This window comes from Ursus arctos, unplaced genomic scaffold (assembly GCF_023065955.2).
Source record: "Ursus arctos isolate Adak ecotype North America unplaced genomic scaffold, UrsArc2.0 scaffold_22, whole genome shotgun sequence".
Lineage (NCBI taxonomy): Eukaryota > Metazoa > Chordata > Mammalia > Carnivora > Ursidae > Ursus > Ursus arctos.
The window spans coordinates 1,070,775-1,086,802 of NW_026622897.1; the positions used below are offsets into that span (position 1 = coordinate 1,070,775).

Genomic DNA, 16,028 nt, shown 5'->3' on the forward strand with positions numbered 1-16,028 from the left:
GACATTTTAGAACTTCTCCGATGAAAATTTAATACCAGAGACGTACTATGTATTTGTTTATATGCTCTATAACTATCTGTCCTTTATACATAAAAAATAAGACTTTTTTGTCCCCAGTGATGAATTTTCACCCACTTGGGAGTGATATTGCCCCCACTGAGAACGTACGGCCTGTAGTAGCATATACCCCACGCTGGTGGGTCAGTAACTAACGAGACCAGTTCTGCCTGGTCCGACGTGGCATCCCACAGGGGGCTGATACAAGGCCCAGCCTCTGGAAGATGTCCGTAAAGCCAAGAGACCTGGATTCCAGAGACACTATTTAGACCACAGAAAGCAAATCTGTTGAACTTGGTGTCAGTAAAAAGTAGTGGGATTCTCACAAAGGATTGACCACCTGTATTTGAGGGTCTGATCAACTCAGAGAGAAAACAAATCAATGGATAGAGAACAGACCAGAGGGAATGCTCACAGTTCTCTTCAAGAGTGAGACAAGATGATTTTAAACCACGAAATTTTCTCCTGTATTTGTCTCCTTTCCTTCAAGCTCCACCCAAGCAGCTAGCCAGCTCAGTGGTTCCTGCCTCAACGTCTACGACACTGAGCATGTTATTCTCATTCTGACTTCTTTCCAAGAAACTAGATCCACTGAAACGGCTCTGGTTTGAGAAAAGATGGATGTTTCCTACACGGAGCCAATGCTGGCCGTGGAGGGGAGTCTACGGGTTCCAGGTGCCATGAAGAACTGGACCCCAGTCCACGACAGCACTGTAAGGTTGTGGTGGGACCACAGAAGCACTGCGAGGTGCAGCAGGGAGGTGGAATCTGGGCCGGGGGCTTCTAGCTCCCCTGGAGGGGGCCTGCCACAGGCAGTAGAAGCGAAAGAATGTGCAGGCTGGGTGAATCAATATGGAGGACACGGAGTGCGAGCATGACTGAAGTTGAGTTTCCTACCAGCCCACTGAAATGGGCTCAGATCTGAGGTTAAATGTTTTAAAAATGCATCACATCTGCCACAGCTGGACTGAGATTCATACGTGTTACATATACAGGCTACTTAACACGGTCCTTTCTACACAGCAGGTGTGCTCTACCATCATCATCGTCGTCGTCCTTACTCTTCATATAGTCTACGTATAATTTTCTAAATGTTTTATCTAACTTGTCCAGAAAGTGTATACATTTTATAAATTAGCAATCATCGTGGACCCTATTTTAGCCTTCAGAGAACACAAAGGGATAGTATTACGAAGCAGTTAATAAATGGGTGTTTGAGTTTAAAGGGATTGAAATAGAACACGGAGGGGACATCACCGGGCACAGACATGTGCTCACATTTCTGCAGCAAGTGTCTCTTTTCTATGCCTGTCCTTAAATCAGGGGTGATCTAAGGCAAACTTATGAAATATTTAAATGACTGACCACCCCAATTCCTGAGCCATTTCCATCCAAAAAAATTAGAGCCACCAGAAGCCTCTCTTACCCTCAGCTGCCTTTCAACAAATTTTTCTACCAGGTATTGTTTGATGACGCCATAAAGAGCTACCAGTATCATGGACATTTTCATTGCCATAGAGCACTCTAAAAGACATAAAGAATTTCAAAATAGTGACCTGAAATCCTCCAGAGGACAAATGCACAGTGATAACTAGTCTTTACTGGAAGACTCGGAATCAGCATCACTAGCTTGTGAGGAAGATCATTTTTTGGGTGAGAGCTCTTCCACTGGGATATGCCTGGGTCTTGACCAAAAGTAAACTGTGTGGGGCCCTGCTGGGGGATCACATGGGCCCACACAGAGGAAGAGAAGCAGGGCATCTAGGGAAGGGAAAGGCCAAAGAAGGAAGCACACACACACGCACACACAGGTGCGCCCACACACAAGGAGGGACCGAAGGAAGCCACCTGGGCATGGAGGCACGAAATTGGAAGTGGGATGCTCTCTGTGCAGGATGGCTACCTAACGTATCTGAGACAAATACAGATCAAGGAGAGAGGCTCTTCCTTAGCACCAAGAAAATTCACGAACTCAAGTTCCACATCTCAGTTTCACTATGAATAACAAGCTCTTGGGATTTCCAACCCGAGGTGCCCCTAAAAAGATCCACTCTCTGGAGACAGCATGGAACTTCCTCCTTTCTAACACCAACTCCATCAGATGATTACTAAGTCCTGAAAGGAAGCATGAATCATGCTTAGAATTCATTTTAGAAGTAGAAAATGTCTCCTAGTGAGTGACAACAATATCTAAACAACCGTGTTTTAGGCATAAGTCAAAGAAGTTCAGAGAACTCCCTGTCTGTCTAGTCAAGTTCTTGTCTGCTTCTGGAAAGACTTTGACCCTGTCTTTCATCCACCCCAGGGCAGCTAGTCTTCCAGGGCCCGTTCACAGGTGTGTTCTGCAAACACAGCTCCCACGAAGCCCACACCTTCGCTTCAAGCCCTCCTCAGGTCTCCAACAGCCTCTGTGTTTCTTGCTTTTGCCCTTGGGACTGAGCTGATTGTCCTCTTCTGACTTTTATCCTGGAGCCTGATGCACTGAAGGAAGCCGGAATATATCATCCCAAAATATGTCTCTTTGGCATAAAAATTGTTTTGAGCTGAAGACAATTAAGAAACAGCAAAGGCAGAAAAAGCTCCCCTTTTCTGCCTAAAGGCAGGATATAAATCCTCCTTTTATCAGAGTCAGACCAGAGGACTCTACGAACAAATCTTGCTTCATTAATTTCCTCCCGTATGTTTACCTCCCCTCAGTTTGCCGCCCTTGGAAGCCTCAAACTGCTTTCCTTTGTCTTGTCATGTCCCGGCAAACATATTGCTCTTTGTGGAAAATGGACTATAAGCTGGAATTCTGGGCCATTCTAGGTTATTTTTCTTTTAGGTTTTTCCTGCGTGATGTGGGCTGCATGCAGTTCAAGGTTTTCTCTCGTTAATCTGCCGTATTGCTAAAGGGCTCTGCTGAAAACCTGAGGTGGGTAGAGGTAAAGTGTTGCCTCCCCTATACCTGCAACGTGGATTTAGTGAGTTTGTGTCTCCCCAACTTCTACGCCCCTCCACTGGTGCCCTCTCCTTGCTGGATCTGCCCCAATAAGGTGCATGACACAGAGACCGCGATTATGTCTTTCTATGTCCAATTTCTGAACATAATTAATTTAGTGGCTGCTGGAATTATACAGAGAGAATGAGAACTACCACCTGAAATAAAAATAAGCAAATGTTTTTATGACAATGAAATTTAACATTTTTTTCTCTGATTATATAATAATGCATGTCAGTCATAAAATATTTGAACTACAAAAGATATATGGAAAAGAGTAAGGGATCAACTCTGTAAAACATGAAGAACAGAATATCAACTAAGATTCCACGCAGGAGATGGCCACCACCGAGGTCATCGTTCCTCTCTCAGTCTCTTCATGCTTAAATGCACATTCAGCTAATTTTTAGAAATGAGTTCTTATCACGTATGCAACTGATGTCATGGACAACTTCCTTTTTCAATATGGTGTCTTGCTGTCCCTTAGTCCATTTGTCCCACAGGCAACCCCCTCTTGTCTTCTCTCTCCAATGAGTAATTCACCCCGTCCTGCTCTCTGGTTCCTCTCATTAACAATCTGGATACAATCTTCTATATTTTTCCTTCTTGCTCATATTGTATTGTTAAAAAACAAAATTCAGTCGACTAAATTTGAAGATCTGATTGCCGTTATTAAACGATTCACGAATCAGGCAGCATCCCATCTAGCAAGTGGAGGGAAGCATTGTCGAGCTACAGAAAAGGAACGTTTTTTTAAAGGCAGAGAAGGAGTAGAAAAAAGGAAATTATTAGCAAAGAATGCATTGTTTTGGGCAAGGCTGCTCTCCTAAGGGGAAAAGGATGGGTCTGTGAGCGCATTACCTCCTCGTGTTGCCCAGGATATTCTGCGTTGGCTGCTTAGAGGTTACATTCCTGGGGGAGTTGAAACTGTAATTAAGTTAAATACTAAATCTTGGTTTACTAAGTGAGGCCTTAACATAAGTGACGCCACTGTGGACCTGAGGTTTTCTTTTTAACAGTACACACACACACAGACACACACCCTCACACCCTCACACTCACATAAGGGGGAACGAAGTTTGTCATGATTTGTTCTATGAAGTGGAATTAAATTACGTACATTTCTCTGATTCCTGCTTTTCTCACTAATGATCACTACATAGAAAAACCTCCAAGTCACCCAATATAGATTCAACCTGTTCTTTAAAAATCCTGTTTTAAAGTTTAGCTATACCACAAATTTTCTTTTTTTTTAATGGTGGTAGAAGCAACATGATTTTTTAATTTAAATTCAATTAAAGTAAATCATTATTTTCAGATGTAGTGTTCAATAAGCCATCAGTTGCATATAATACCCAGTGCTCATCACATCACGTACCCTCCTTAATGTCCATCCCCCAGTTACCCCATCCCCACACCCACCTCCCTTCAGTAACCCTCAGTGTGTTTCCTGGAGTCCAGAGTCTCTCATGGTTCGTTTCCCTCTCTGATTTCTTCCCATTCAGTTTTCCCTCCCTTCCCCTATGGTCCTCTGTTTCCTATAATCCACGTATGAGTGAAACCTTATGATAATTGTCTTTCTCTGCTTGACTTATTTCACTCAGCATAATCCCCTCCAGTTCCATCCATGTTGATGCAAATGGTGTATAATCATCCTTTCTGATGGCTGAGTAATATCCCAGTGTATATATGAACCCCATCTTCTTTCTCCATTCATCTGTTGAAGGGCATCTCGGCTCCTTCCATAGTTTGGCTATTTGTGGATATTGCTGGTATAAACATTGGGGTGCAGGTGCCCCTTCAGATCACTACCTCTGTATCTCTGGGGTAAATACCCAGGAGTGCAATTGCTGGGTCGTAGGGTAGCGGGCAGGCAGGCAGCTGAGAAAGGAGCTGTGACAGTGCAACGTACTTCACAGGCCACTGGACAAACAGTCCTATGCATCCCAGCTTGTGGGGGTTTGGAGGCTTCTAGCAGGTGATGGCTGCATCCATGTGACCTAATGGTAAGTGCTTATCAATTACACCTCCCTTTATTCTCATAAACTTGCCACCTGTCATTGTTCATATTATCTCGGCTCTTGTTTTTATAGAGAGAATGGGTGTAATGATTTCTTAGAACCAGATCTTTGAATGATGTATAGGGGACAAGGGCAGGCCACCCTGAGATTGGCCACTTTGGCAGGGAGATTATTTTCAGCTGAAAACAATCAAGACCCAAAAGACTCAGGAAGAAACTTTACCTTCCCTAACTGCCTTAAAGAATTTAGAGGGCCTGCTCCAGGTAGAGAGAGAACTGCATTATGATATGAACAGGTTACAGTGGACAGGAAGGAATCCAGCAAGGCCTGTTTGTGCATTATTTCTGAGTGCCCAGCAAACACCTGTTACTCAACATTTACTTTTTTTCACCTTCCTGTGAATTTCATTCCTTCCCTTGGAAGGCCCCACCCCCTACCCCCTGCTACCTTTCCAGGATGCTGTTAACACATTGGGCCTGACTGCCTTTAGAATCTCATGTGTGTGTGGGTTCCCCACGGGTATGAAATTAAATTTTATCTTCTCCCGTGAATCTGTCTCATGTCAATCTGATTCTTAGTCCAATCAGAAGAACTGAAATTTTTCCTCCCCCATGGATACATGCAATCTAAATTCCCTACAACATTAATGCTTGCCTCTTGGCTGGAGTTCTTTCTTTATTTTTTTAATTTTATGTATTTATTTGACAGAGAGAGAGAGAGAGAGCATGAGCAGGGGGAACAGCAGAGGCAGAGGGAGAAGCAGACTCCCTGCTGAGCAGGGAGCCCAATGTGGGACTCGATCCCAGGACCCTGGGATCATGACCTGAGCCGAAGGCAGACGCTTCACCAACTGAGCCCCCCAGGGGCCCTTGGCTGGAGTTCTAATGGCAAAAATCAGTCCCAAACCCCAGCCAAGAGCTGCTGCCTTCACTCCCCTGTCCCCACGTGCACAGGACAGGAGGAAGAGTTTTATTACATGCTCAGACTGATGGGTGAGAGAGCAGGAGCCTTCCTGAGCACTGGCCCATTTCTGTAGTGACAATAAACAAATGGGCTGGAGATGCTAAGGTCAGGGAATCAGATTTCCTAGATCTGTTTCCCCTTCATATGTCCCTAAAGAGGTAGAGGCCAGCCCAAGGCTGTACGGCACTGGGGATAGACAAGGTCAGGTATTCTTCTGAGCCAAGGCTGGAACCTAACCACCCAATGACACATATGGTATCACCTTTGGAGTGTCTTTTGCATTTAAGCAATACATAATTTTAAATAACAAATTTCCTCTGTTTAAGTCACAGGTTATGGGATCGATCATTACTCTACATTGAAGTGAAGGGAGGGAAAAATTCTTCCTCTGACTTTCGAGCTCTTCCAGCTGGACTAAGAATTAAATTTACATTAGACAAATCAACAGGAAAAAAACCCCAAAGTTTATTGTGAGCACACAGAGGCCCTGTTATATGCTTGAGACCTGAAGAAATGACCCAGGCGGGCAGCTATTACACTTTCAAGACAAAGAGCCCATAAATCTGTGAGGCATTGACAGGACAAAGAAAACTTAACTTTGGGAGCTTCAGTCCCTAAGGAATTGTAAACAGACTTGGGCTGGCAGATTACATTAGCACAAGGTCACAAGGGTGTTGACACAGTCTTCTCGGCTCTAAATGTCCCATCTCTGGTGATAAGGATGTGTCTTCACCTCCTGGCACAGGGAGGGCACCTTTCACCTGGACGTTTATCTCCTGCTTTCAGGGGGACAGGGGACGGTCTCAGTGTCCTTCCTGCACAGGTTGTCTCTTGAGTCACTTTTATTTAAAATAATCGATATGCCACAGTGGCCCCCATATAAGAAATACACAAAGGAAAAGTACAAGCCGCATGGGTCTATGGTGGCACAGTACTCATGGAAACCACGACCTCCTCATCCCAAGGAGATGAGCTATCAGTGGGGGAACACTGAACCCGTTATGTATGATGAGGAAGCAATCCCCAAGGTCACCGTGTAAGCCCATCAATCTGCAGCCTCAGGCCAAGACTATCTGTGACGTCAAGAAGGCACAGAACAGCAGAGAGGATGAAGGCCAGGATGGGTCCCCACGGAAGGAAGGGAGGCACCCGGGAAAGTTTTAGAGCTAATGACTGTGCAAAATCTATTGCTAGGTGAACCTCGATCGGGTTACCTCAGGCCCCAAACACGGGAGAATGGAAAAGTCAGGGAAAACCACCGCAAGAAAAGCAAGTTAATGTCACACGTTGCCAATAGCAGAATACCCCAGTTCCCCAAAACGTCATGTCAGAAGATGACACACATGAAAATAGCCATTGATTGGGTTTTAATGAGTCAACCAAGTGTTCCTGTAAGACTGGCACCAAAAAGTAACCCCAAATTCCCTGCTAGACTCACACCATGGGAAAATCCACTGTTGTGATATATCGTATTGCTGTTTTTTTACTTACTCCCCCTATTTTTCTGTGGGGAAAATCTGCACAGTGAGCAAATACTATAATTTCAGCTCTCCTTGTTGTCATTGGCACCCTGGCGGCAGTGTCTGGCTGGGTTTCAGTAATGACGACGATTCCTTCACATTTTCCTTGTTACTCATGAGTGCCAGCGCCTGGCTGGCCTTGGCTCCTCCTCGGGCCTCTCCTGCTTTCCAGTCTTTGGCGTATTTGTCCCAGTAGCATCTCCCTTTGCCTTCAATGGGAGCTCAGACCTGTGAACATCTGGGAAGGTGTAAAAGAGGGATGTTGCTGGAGGAAGTGAGGACGGAACACTCGTGCGGGCGCTCCGTATGGCAAGCACCGGGCCAGACCCGGCACACACATCACCTTGTTCATATGCATAACGACTCTGAGACGTCGATGGTTTCCCATTTTGCAGATGAGCTCCACGAAGCTTGAAGGGTTTGAACAATCTGCCAGTGGCCAACCAGCCCGTAAAGAAGGTGGAATTGGAATGTGATGGGCCCAGCTTCACCGACTCCAGAGTCGGAAGCCGGGAAAGTGCTCCTCACAGGCTACACCAGTGTCCTGTCCTCAGGCAGCAACCATTCTCCTTGTCGGAGAAACAGAGAAGGATTTCCCTGGTTTGTTTTATTCTTGGTTTTTTTCTTTTCTTTTCTTTTTTTTAGAAGACACTGTATCTGGAGCAATTTTGCTTTTAAGTAAAATTTGTATTGCTCTACAATATACACACAGAAAAGTGTCCAAATTATAAATCTCAAATTATTGATCTCAGAGTATCTTCACAAAGTGAACACTTGTGTAACCAGTGTTACACAAGTGGGCCGTTTTATTTACTTAGTGTTTTTTTTTCTCCAGGAGTTTCTGAAATTTTCTGTGGTTTTTCTAGCTATTGACTATTAATGGAATTTTTTATTAGAGGATGTCTCTTCAGAGCAAGACTAATTCCCAATTTTCATCAGGAAGGACTCTGGCCTGTTCACATCTGGAACCAACCAAAAACTAGCCATTGCATAAGGAGGGGTTTTTCTACCTCCATCTGAAGCAACTGTCTGCTTTCTTCACCGGCCAAAGACAGTGGCTCACAACTCGTGTGGCAGCCGCGAACATACACGCCTGTGTTCGGGAATTAAAGGAATTAGCTGCTCTTGGAAAATTCTGTAAAGGACTTGATAACTTTCCTCGATTGCTCCCCCAGCCTAAACCTGCCCGTTCTGTCCACGGGACCATGTGTGGGCGACCCGAGCCACAGCTGCAGGAGGCCAGCAGTTTGCTGCTGTGCTCACTGATGTACCTTTACCCAGAAAATAAAGAGCCGCAATTCGGGGAGCGCGTTCGGATGGAAACCCAGTATTGTCCCACTGCAGGGTGAAAGCAAGGGGTTGTTAGGAGGGAGAGAAAAGGGGGGGCAGTTACATGAGTTGGAGGGAAAGCAAGTGTTCTGTGGGCATTAGTGCACTAAGCCCGTCTGTTCAGTATTGATCAACAATGGAGCCTACCTGCAGAGACCTGTCGTGTGGTCAGGACGTTGGCTCTCGCGCTGACGTCTCAAGAAATCGCTGAGAACTGTTGCCATCTTGTACAGTGTGGAGGTTACGGCGCAGTTGACACGAGGACGGGCGAGGTGGCCTCTCCGCAGTGGTGCTCGGGCTCAGTGGCTGCGGTCGTGTCCATTCCTCACCAGTGCCTGGAGCAGACCAGACGCCCAATACATATTTGATGAAGAAATCGATGAGAGAAGGACACCTCTGTTCTTTCAATCTCAAAATCTTCCATTTACTCAACAGTTTATTAACCTTTAGGTCAGCAGACAGCATCTCTCTGCTCGGCTCCCCGCTCCCCGCCTCCTCGAATCTATTACCAGGTCCTGCCACCGCACCTGCTACTTACCCATGCATCTCACGGCTTTGTTCTTTTGTCCTCTGTCCATGCACTTGTCGTTTTATACCCAGAGTTTGAACCCTCATCTAACTGGTCTTTTAATTCCATTCTCTATGCAATACACATCGTTGCCAGAAAGCTCCTACATTCTCCTTTTTACATAGTATCCCCTTTCTCAAAAATTAATGCATAAACTAAAAGGGGCTACCTCAAAATAGGGGGATTACAAATGATTTTAATTTCCTTCTTTGTACATTGTCGTATTTTCCAAATTTTCTAGAATAAAAATTTTAATTCAAAATTCCAATGTCTGTATTTTTAAAAAAGATAATATTCTTTATCCACTAATTCCATAGGTACTTACTGACTGTGTGCTAGGTATGGTTTTAGGTTCCAGGGACACAGTTCTTGCTCTCAGGGAGCTCACAGTGTAATGGGGGAGACAGCAGTAAACAGATCATTGCAATCCACTGAGAAAGATGTGTCCTGGGGTAGCTGCCCCTGGGGCCTACAGGGATCAAGCAGTCACTGTGTAGTCCTGGAGCCTGTGAGGGACACATATCTTTTCCTCTGGGTCAGGAAAGACTTCCCAGAGGAAGTTTAAGGGGAGTCTTAACCTGGGTGAGAACATAGAGGGAAAGCAGGGGGTGAGGAAAGTGAAGAGGGAAGAGAATGTGCAAAGCCCACGAGAACGGTTGGAGCAGAGCTTTGTGTGTGCACGCACACGTGTATGCATGTGTGTGCATCTGTGTGCATGTATGTGCGTGCATCTGTGTGAGTGCGCACACATGCATGTGTGTGTGTGTGCATATGTGCGAGCGTGCGTGTGTGCACACACGTGTGCATGTGTGTGTGTGCCTGTGCATGGCCGTGCGTGTGTGCACACGCGTATGTGAGTGTGCGTGCGTATGTGTGCACGCATGTGAGCGTTCATGTGTGTGCGTGTGTGTGTGCATGCGGGTGTGCATGCGTGCTGGCAGGGGAGGATATCTCCTGACATGGGACTGGGGAGGGAAGCAGGGGCCTGCATTGCCACAGTCCCAATTCAATCCTGAGGGCACTAGTTGGAGCTGGAGGATTTAAGCTGGGGCAAGACAGGGCTGAATTTCATTTAGAAATGCCTTTCTGGCTGCTGTGTAGAGAACGTGGGAGAGAAAGGCAAAGTTGTAGTCTAGTTTGCCAAGGGCAGATTTCTTTGTCATTCAAAGTATGACAAAGCCATCTCCAGGATCTGGCCCCTCCCTCCCTTTGCAGCCTTCCCCACCCCTCATGCCCCCTGCCCAGGCACAGTATTAAATACCCACTGGAAGATGGAAGTATTTCCGGTGGTGGGTGTGACCAGTATTGTGTGATTTCTTGGCGGAAAGCTGCTTTTCCACCTAATTCCCAAATTAGCCCCAAATTCCTCTTGGAGGATCACTCTATGAGCTCAAAAATTATACTCCCTCTTCAAGGCTAATTCCTTCCTGTAAACCAAAGTTTTTGTCAGTTTCTTGTACTTGAATTTGAAACAATCTCAGATCCTTCTTTGCTGCTTTCATCCTCTTTTGTCCTGGCCAGAGGATAGTGGTGATGTGGGCTGGGATGGAAATCGGAGGTCTGGGATTGGAGACAGAGGCTGATCATAAGGCTGGAGGCCTCCAAGTCAAAAGATGAATTCCCAAACTTCCCATTGGTATAGGGGAGCTGTGGACCTAATCTTCTGGAACACTGGCTCCCAAAGTGTGGTGCCACAGCAGCAGCGGCAGCCTGTCCTGAGAATTTGCTAGACATGTGAGATTTTGGCTCCTTCCCCAGACTTCCTCCATCGGAACCTCCAGGATGGGGTCCAGCAATGGTGCTCTGGGGACCACCACTCTGGAGTTTAAAGGGGGCATCTATGAGGATTCACATGAAAATCCAAGTCTGTTTCTTCTTCCTGTCCCTTCACACTCCCTGGCCACAAAGATAAAACCAGATGAAAATCAGGTGTTTCAGAGACCTCTTTAAATGGCTGCATTAAACGAGGTGCTATTTAAAAGCCCCATTCCAAAAAAAGAAGAAAAAAAAAAAGCTGCCGAGTCCCGATGATGTCCTACGCACAGTAAATACGAAGATGAGCGCTGGCCCTGCCGTGGAGGAGGCCTGCCCAGGCCTATGCGTGCGTGTGCACATGTGTGTGTGTGTGCATGCGTGTGTGTGTGTTGGGAAGGAGAGAGGACGGAAAGTGAGGAAGACTTTTTGGAAGTGAGCAAACAGTTGGAGACTATATGTCAGACGGCGGGAAGGTGCGCCCTTGTCAAAGGACCGGCCTGGAGAACAGGCACGAAGCGTCCCTCATCAGCACCTGATCCTTAGAGACACAGAAGGGCATTGCAGGCACCCAAGGAGGTCAGAGCTGGCTTTTTTCTGGTGGCTTCACTGTGATGGAAAAGGGCCACCTGCCTCCTGGTTACTCTCGATCTTACTCAAAGGGCTACATGGTAGCCGACTACATTTCCTGGGTGTCTGTCAAGGATTTCTCTGAGGGTGCCATTCCCTTGGCTTCTTCCTGAACCTTCCACCTGCTCAGAGGAGCAGTCGGCCACTACCCAGACCTTCCTCAGGCCAGGCTGATGCCAAGCAAACCTCTTTCTCCTACTCAACAGTCATCGAGCCTGCTTTGCTCCAATGAACTTGGTCCTTAAGAGCTTTCCAAGGAAGTATGAGGCACCCGCCCTCACAAACATACATCCTGAGACCCTGACCAGACAACACAATAGCAACAGTATGGACTACAGATGACCTATGGGAGAACTGCAGGCTCCTTCAATGCCGCAGGAGGCTGGCGGCCAAGTCAGGTCACCTGCTGCTCCGGGACAGCCTACGGCTGACAATGTTTTTCCATTTAAAATGGCAAAAAAAAACTGAAAGAAAAGTAATGCATCAAGACATGTGAAAATTATATGAAATTCGAATTTCGGTGTTTATAAAGATTTATCGTAGCACACCCACATTTGCTCCATTATATCTTGTCAACGGCTGATTTCTTGCTGCCAGGCAGACCTGAGTAGTTGGGACAAAGACCACACAGCCTGCAAAGTCTAACACACTTCCTCGTACACAAGGAAACGGTCCCTAAAACAGGGCGGTGGGGCCGACATGCGTGACCATCACCGACACGTCCCTCCCACTTCTTCTCCTTTCCCTGGCCTCCCAGCACGTTAAAGAAACCTTAGGGCTCCCGGTTGGAAAAGGTGGTCGCTATGGTCGTCCAGGGCAGGTAGAGATCGTCTGGGGTGGTTAGAGATCTCTAGAAAAAATGAGCATCAGGCTGGGCTTTGAACACTGGATAACATCAAGAAAGAGCATTGAAGTGTAGTTTTCAAGAAGTTAAAACCATGACTCATATAAGGATCTGTTCAATTAATTGATGAGAGAATGAGCAGGATGGTGAAACTAGTCCGAAAAATATCTGAGAAATGAAGTGCGCGCAGTCATTTGAAAGAAGAACCCTAGAATAAGTTTAGGCCAGCTACAAAACTGGGTAATATCCTAGAAGACAATAAAACCACAACCACTGGGGTTATCTTTTCTATGGGACAGAAGTCACTGATACTGCTGATAGGCCAAAATTATCAACTAACACGTGTCTTCACTAATCTACACGTTCAATCAACAGTGAGTAACAAGCCCAATAAAAATGCGTTCTACACGACTAGATAACCCTCGTGGGACAGTCACGGTGCTCGACAGGACATTAAAAGGACAGGCTGTCCTCTCTTTCCTGAGGCACAAATTTCTTCTTTTTCTTCATAAAGGGTAGAGAAGAGTATCCCTTTAAGGTGTTATTCCCAGAAAATGTTGGGAGGTGAGAATGTGCCTGGGGGCTGGGGCCAGTTTTGGGGCCGGCTCCACCCCAGGAGCTGGGCATCGGGGGAGGCTCGAGCCCTGCTTTCCTGTGCATGAGCAGCTGCCTCGTGCCTGGTCAGGTTTCCAGCCAGCTCTGTGTACCTGACCTTCAACCAGAAGTCCCCCAGTTCTGAAGGGAAATATTAAGTTCCCCTTTCCCTTTGAAAAGCATTTAAGGATGGAATGTCAAAAAAAAACCCCTAAAGAACCGAAGAAATGAGAACGTGAATTCATTTCCGCCCATCTGATCAACGACAGAATGGCGTCGTCTTACTGCTCTGACGTGCCTTTTGCTGGCTACCGACGTCCGTAGAAACACGCTTTCCTCCGCATTTCCTGCTCATATCTTTAGTGCTCATATTTCCATTTTTTATTGAGTTACTTTCTTTCATCTTACAAATCTGTAACAGCTTTTATATTTATAAAGGAAATGACTCTTTATCTATTATCTTCACAGCAAATATTGTCGCCAGGTTGTCAGTTTGACTCAGTTCACGGCGTCTTTTAACACTCCAAACGTTTGAAGAGAACTTTCCTATGTGACCCTCTCCGCCCATCTTTCTCTTTGGGCTTTTACAGATTTCTTACGTTGCTTAAGTGTGTCTCCCATATTCCTAAAGTGATCGGTATATTCTCGTAAATTATCTCCTCACATCTTTTATCTTTTCTTTCTTACACATGATCTTTAATTGATCAAATTTAATGCTATACGTAGTGTGAATAGGAAGCCAGAGTTTTTCTTCTCATGGCCAACTGTCCAGAACTACTTTGCCAATTCACCATCAAGTCCCCAAGAGAATTAAACGCTGTCTTTATCCTACACCACGTTCTCCTGTACACATGGCTCTTCTTCCTTTCATTCTTGCTATACATTAATTTCTAAACTGTTGTTAAAATCCCCGTTTTGGACGCAGACCAAAGTTCCTCCGGGTTCCTCTAACACATGATTCAGCTCCTCACGGCCGTCTAGACGGGTCGCTGAGAACCAGCCGCGGTGTTCCTGGAGCTCCGGGAACCGCCACACAGCTGTGCAGCTGCCCGTCAGGACCAGGCCACTGCGGTTTTCCTCTGCACATGCAACTTCAAGTGGGCTCCTCTCCAGGCTAATCCTTTCTAAACAGGATTCAATTAACGGGCAACGTGTTTGAAGGAAAGTAGATCCAATGCCAAAATCTGGTTTGTGGCGACTGGGGTACCATTTCCATGGGAAAACCGCGCCGGCTCTGGTTCACCCACACAACCTTCCTTCAACGTGCAGCACCCGTCATGTGACAGCCACACTCAACCAGTAAACCAAACAAAATCCTTCCGCTCACAGGGCGAGCTGGAAGAGACGGTCACATATGTGGCAAAGGGTGCAAATCTTCAGCACACAACGCACGTAACTTTAACCCGCCACCCACATCCGGAGAGAGTATGTCCAGCTCCCCAGGCTTCCTCGTTCTCCCTCCCTCCGAAGGTAACAACACTCCAAGTGTAACTACTGTCTGATGACGATCAATAAGTATTTGTTTTGCCAGTTCCTGAACGTTATATAAATAGAACCCTACCGTCTACTATCTTGGGTCTGACTTCCTCCCCTCATGGACTGCATCCAGCTGAAATGTATCCTTTATGTTGTGTTGAGTCCCACACTATGGGAATGCCACCATTTTTCTATTCACTCTGGATAGTTCATTATTTCCAGTTTGGGGATATTGGGAATAAAGTTGGTCTGCACATTCTTGTAAGTGTGTATGGGTGGTCCTATTATTCATTTCATTTCTCTGAACTCAGGAACAGGTTTGGCTGGTTGAACTATACATATAGTATATTCATATATATAGTCAGTTATATATATATGTAATATAGGTGATGCGATATTATACATTACATATATCATATGTGTGTGTGTGTATGTATATATATATATATACATGGTGTCTGTTATATATTATGGAGTCTTGCTGTCTTTCATTACTCTGAACACTAAAAATTTCATGTGTGTGATGATATCTGTCCACCTTTTCTCTTCTGGCTTTTAAATTTCCTGTGTTATTCATTAATCTATTTATTTTTTATATAACATATAAATATATACATGCATATTTATATACTACACATATGACAAAGAATTCATATACAGAGTATATAAAAAAACTACCAATCAATAAGAAAATGATAGATAATTCAATTTTTAAAAAGACAGGCAAAAAACTAGGACACTTCACAAAATAGAGATTAGTTAAATGGTCAATATACACATAAAAACATATAATTGGGAAAGGCACATTAAAATCACAGTGAAGGGGCACCTGGGTGGCTCAGTCAGTGAAGCGTCTGCCTTTGGCTCAGGTCATGATCTCAGGGTCCCGGGATCGAGCCCCACATTGGGCTCCCTGCTCAGCGGGGAGCCTGCTTCTCCCTCTCCCCCTGGCACTTCCCCTCCTTGTGCTCTCTTACTCTCTCTCTCTCAAATAAATAAAATCTTTAAAATCAATCAATCAGTCTATAAAATTGCATCAAAATACCGCACTCCAACTTAGCAGAATGGCTAAGAGTAAAATGACCGCACATACTTCGCGGAGCGTCTATAGACTTACTGCGGTCCCTATCGCAAAACAACAGCAATCCTTATCGCAATACAACAGCAATCCTTATCGCAATACAACAGCAGTCCCTATCGCAATACAACAGCAGTCCCTATCGCAATACAACAGCAGTCCCTATCGCAATACAACAGCAGTCCCTATTGCAATACAACAGCAGTCCCTATCGCA

At 45.5% G+C, this 16,028-nt stretch overlaps 1 protein-coding gene across 4 annotated transcripts in view; it reads right to left on the bottom strand.

Moving 5' to 3' along the window:
* The window catches only part of MMP12 (matrix metallopeptidase 12), a 61,843-nt gene that overhangs the window by 18,459 nt on the left and 27,356 nt on the right, over positions 1-16,028 (bottom strand). For all 4 annotated transcript variants that reach the window (XM_057316810.1, XM_026505893.4, XM_057316812.1 and 1 more), the window contains one exon: positions 9,018-9,205. The gene's annotated coding sequence lies outside the window, so the exon portion shown is untranslated. The remainder of the gene's footprint in view (positions 1-9,017; positions 9,206-16,028) is intronic.